The 5,000-nt window shown below is 62.6% G+C and overlaps 1 pseudogene; it reads left to right on the forward strand.

Annotated features, from left to right (window-relative positions):
* Positions 1 to 5,000, forward strand: part of LOC124774450 — a 7,960-nt pseudogene that overhangs the window by 545 nt on the left and 2,415 nt on the right.

Below are 5,000 nucleotides of genomic sequence, written 5' to 3' on the forward strand. Positions count from 1 at the left end.
CGTGTCCGGTTGCCTTTCCACTCGCCGCGGGGTGGGGCCGTTCCGGTGTGCGGTGGGCCGCACTTCTCCCCTAGTAGGACGTCGCGACCCGCTGGGTGCCGGCCTACGGCCCGGGTGCGCAGCCTGTCCTTCCGCGGGCCTCGGTTCGCGTCTGTTGGGCAGAGCCCCGGTGTCCTGGCTGGCTGCCCGGCGGTATATCTGGAGGAGTCGATTCGCCCCTTTGGGCGCTCGGGCTCCCGGCAAGCGCGCGCGGTTCTTCCCGGATGACGGACCTACCTGGCCCGGCCCCGGACCCGCGCCGCTGTTGGCTCGGGATGCTCTCGGGCGGAATAATCGCTCCCGTCAGCGGCGCTTCAGCTTTGGACAATTTCACGACCCGTCTTGAAACACGGACCAAGGAGTCTAACATGTGCGCGAGTCATTGGGCTGTACGAAACCTAAAGGCGTAATGAAAGTGAAGGTCTCGCCTTGCGCGGGCCGAGGGAGGATGGGGCTTCCCCGCCCTTCACGGGGCGGCGGCCTCCGCACTCCCGGGGCGTCTCGTCCTCATTGCGAGGTGAGGCGCACCTAGAGCGTACACGTTGGGACCCGAAAGATGGTGAACTATGCCTGGCCAGGACGAAGTCAGGGGAAACCCTGATGGAGGTCCGTAGCGATTCTGACGTGCAAATCGATCGTCGGAGCTGGGTATAGGGGCGAAAGACTAATCGAACCATCTAGTAGCTGGTTCCCTCCGAAGTTTCCCTCAGGATAGCTGGTGCTCGTACGAGTCTCATCCGGTAAAGCGAATGATTAGAGGCCTTGGGGCCGAAACGACCTCAACCTATTCTCAAACTTTAAATGGGTGAGATCTCCGGCTTGCTTGATATGCTGAAGCCGCGAGCAAACGACTCGGATCGGAGTGCCAAGTGGGCCACTTTTGGTAAGCAGAACTGGCGCTGTGGGATGAACCAAACGCCGAGTTAAGGCGCCCGAATCGACGCTCATGGGAAACCATGAAAGGCGTTGGTTGCTTAAGACAGCAGGACGGTGGCCATGGAAGTCGGAATCCGCTAAGGAGTGTGTAACAACTCACCTGCCGAAGCAACTAGCCCTGAAAATGGATGGCGCTGAAGCGTCGTGCCTATACTCGGCCGTCAGTCTGGCAGTCATGGCCGGTCCTTGCGGCCGGCCGCGAAGCCCTGACGAGTAGGAGGGTCGCGGCGGTGGGCGCAGAAGGGTCTGGGCGTGAGCCTGCCTGGAGCCGCCGTCGGTGCAGATCTTGGTGGTAGTAGCAAATACTCCAGCGAGGCCCTGGAGGGCTGACGCGGAGAAGGGTTTCGTGTGAACAGCCGTTGCACACGAGTCAGTCGATCCTAAGCCCTAGGAGAAATCCGATGTTGATGGGGGCCGTCATAGCATGATGCGCTTTGTGCTGGCCCCCGTTGGGCGAAAGGGAATCCGGTTCCTATTCCGGAACCCGGCAGCGGAACCGATACAAGTCGGGCCCCTCTTTTAGAGATGCTCGTCGGGGTAACCCAAAAGGACCCGGAGACGCCGTCGGGAGATCGGGGAAGAGTTTTCTTTTCTGCATGAGCGTTCGAGTTCCCTGGAATCCTCTAGCAGGGAGATAGGGTTTGGAACGCGAAGAGCACCGCAGTTGCGGCGGTGTCCCGATCTTCCCCTCGGACCTTGAAAATCCGGGAGAGGGCCACGTGGAGGTGTCGCGCCGGTTCGTACCCATATCCGCAGCAGGTCTCCAAGGTGAAGAGCCTCTAGTCGATAGAATAATGTAGGTAAGGGAAGTCGGCAAATTGGATCCGTAACTTCGGGATAAGGATTGGCTCTGAGGATCGGGGCGTGTCGGGCTTGGTCGGGAAGTGGGTCAGCGCTAACGTGCCGGGCCTGGGCGAGGTGAGTGCCGTAGGGGTGCCGGTAAGTGCGGGCGTTTAGCGCGGGCGTGGTCTGCTCTCGCCGTTGGTCGGCCTCGTGCTGGCCGGCGGTGCAGGATGCGCGCGCCTGCGCGGCGTTCGCGCCCCGGTGCTTCAACCTGCGTGCAGGATCCGAGCTCGGTCCCGTGCCTTGGCCTCCCACGGATCTTCCTTGCTGCGAGGCCGCGTCCGCCTTAGCGTGCTCCTCCGGGGGCGCGCGGGTGCGCGGATTCTCTTCGGCCGCCATTCAACGATCAACTCAGAACTGGCACGGACTGGGGGAATCCGACTGTCTAATTAAAACAAAGCATTGCGATGGCCCTAGCGGGTGTTGACGCAATGTGATTTCTGCCCAGTGCTCTGAATGTCAACGTGAAGAAATTCAAGCAAGCGCGGGTAAACGGCGGGAGTAACTATGACTCTCTTAAGGTGGCCAAGTGGCGGCGGTGTGGCTGCATCCGGACTTGGCTTTTCGAAGTGCGGTCTTGATGTAGTCGTGCTGCTGCTGCGAGGTGCCTTCCTTGGGTTATAGTTACAGGGAGAGTGATGCGCAATACATGGGCCTAGCCCTCTTAGCCTCTCCTCTCCTGCGGTCTTCTCCCCTTCTCGTGGGCCCGCTGATTTTCGCAGAGTGGAAGACCGCACCAGGGGCTTGGGGGGGTTACCAGCCCCCCCTCGCACTATCCCTTTGTTTAGTTGGGGGCAGTAATCAGAGAATAAGTGGTGGCCCTTCCGCTGAAGGTGCCACCCCAACTCCCCCAGCACCTAGCCGGCCAACCGGCCGTGCCGAAAATCTTGTAACTTTTGCAGCTGAATACACCTGTAGTGAGTGCCACCGCAGCTTCACCACCAAGAACGGTCTCGGGGTCCATCGCCGCCGCCAACACCTTGCGGCCGCCAACGCGGAGATCGTCACGGAGAGGCATCGCGCGAGGTGGACGGAGGAAGAAGTCCTGTCGCTCGCCAAGGCAGAGGCCGAACTGTTCCTCGAGAGGGACGCCCGGTTCTTCTTTGTAAATCAAGAACTCATCAGGATGTTCCCCGACCGAACGCTTGAGGCAATCAAGTGCCGACGGCGGCAAGCTGCCCACAAGCAGCTTGTCCGCCAATTCATGGAGGCGCTTGAGATCGGTCGGGGGGAAGAGCCGGCGTCCCGCCGGGGAGCAGCGAGCCCGCTGTCTGACGCGGGCGAGGCCGCTGCGCCGCCCGTCGACGCAGCCGAGGACTTCGCGGCCGACACCACCGGGCCGCCGCCGGAGGGGCCGACTGACGCCGCCATCTGGGAGCATCTGGCGGGGCTACCCGCTTCCGCCCAGCGTTTCTCTGCCCTGGATCGTGTCATAGGTCTGGGGCGGGGCACGCCGCCCGATGTCATCCTGGGCATGCTCCCGGATGCCCTTGCGTCGGTCGGGTCCAGAGGGGAGAGATCGATCACCAGGACACAGCGGCCGCGCCAACCATCGAAGCGGCCGCCTGCTGCGCCGCCGACGCAGAAGCGCAAGCGGCGCCGCTGGGAGTACGCGAGAACGCAGGATGCCTTCCGACGGTCGCGTGCACGTTGCGTGCGCGGCCTTTTGGATGGCACCCTGCTCCAGCCGCCACCTGCCATCCCTGGTCTGCTGGACTTCTGGGCGGACCTCTTCACCAAGAAGCCCATCTCCACCGCGGGCTTCATTCGTGACCGCCTCCTCCCGCACTCAGAGCCTGTCGCTCTCGAGTGCATATGGGGGCCGGTCACACATGAGGAGGTCGCCGCCGCGTTGCCGCCCAGGGGATCAGCAGCCGGGCCGGACGGCCTTACCCCAGCGGAGTTGCGGCGCCTGCCGCACGAAGTCCTGGTGAAAGTGATGAATCTCTTCCTTCTGGCCCGCGCCCTTCCGGAACGCCTGCTTCGCGCGCGGACGTCCCTTCTCCCGAAAACGGCTGCACCAACATCCCCCGCTGACTTTCGCCCCATTACGGTCTGCTCGGTGTTGGCGCGGACCTTTCACAAGGTTCTCGCGTCACGCCTGATGCGCGCATGTGCTGTGGACGAACGTCAGCGGGCATTCATCCCTCGGGATGGGATGTTGGAAAATACCTTCATCTTGGACACTGCTCTCACCGACGCAGTTCGCTCCTGCCGCTCTGTCTTTGTGGCATCGATCGACGTATCTAAGGCATTCGATTCGGTAGATCATGCTGCCCTTCGCCCCGTGCTGAAGGCGCATGGCCTGCCGGATTGCTTTGTCGAGTATGTCGAGCGGTGCTACGAGGGCAGCACGACAGTGATAGCGGACGGCGCCGGCGTGGGCGTGTCTGTGCAGCCAGCACGGGGCGTTCGCCAGGGCGATCCCCTCTCCCCCCTCCTGTTCAACTTTGCGGTGGACTACGTTTTAGGCCAACTGCCCTCCCACATCGGAGCTCGGATCCTCGGTCGCAGAGTCAACGCTGCGGCCTTTGCAGATGACGTCTTGCTGTTTGCAGCGACCCCGAGGGGCTTGCAGTCCCTCATCGACGCAGCTACCGCAGCCCTCGCCCACCTGGGGCTGCAGATCAACGCCCGGAAGTGTTTCACCCTCGCCTTAGTCGCGTCAGGGCGCGAGAAGAAGGTGAAGGTGGACAGCAATGTCACCTTCACAGCAGGCAATACCACCATGCCTGCCCTGCGTGTGGGTGAAACCTTCCGGTACCTGGGGCTGCAATTTTCCACGGCGGGTCGCTGTGTCTTCAATCCACGTAGCCACCTGGTGGAGCAGCTTGACGTCATCTCCCGAGCTCCGCTGAAGCCGCAACAGCGCCTCCACGCTCTCACCAACGTACTTCTCCCTGGCCTGTACCACGGGCTGGCCCTCAGCCGCACCCGGGTGGGTGCATTGAAGTCGGCCGACGTTACCATCCGGGCCGCCGTCAGGAGATGGTTCCGCCTTCCGGCGGACACCCCCCTGGGATACTTCCACGCTCCTGTTGCCCAGGGGGGCCTCGGCATTCCATCTTGCCGATGGATTGGTCCGACCCTCCGTCGGTCCCGTCTCCTGGCGCTGAAGAAGATAGGGCCAGCCTGCGACGGTGCAGGCATGGATGAGGTGCAGCGTGAGATCGAGGTGCTGG

The sequence above is a fragment of the Schistocerca piceifrons genome, unplaced genomic scaffold, assembly GCF_021461385.2.
Source record: "Schistocerca piceifrons isolate TAMUIC-IGC-003096 unplaced genomic scaffold, iqSchPice1.1 HiC_scaffold_961, whole genome shotgun sequence".
In the NCBI taxonomy this organism is placed as follows: Eukaryota; Metazoa; Arthropoda; class Insecta; order Orthoptera; family Acrididae; genus Schistocerca; species Schistocerca piceifrons.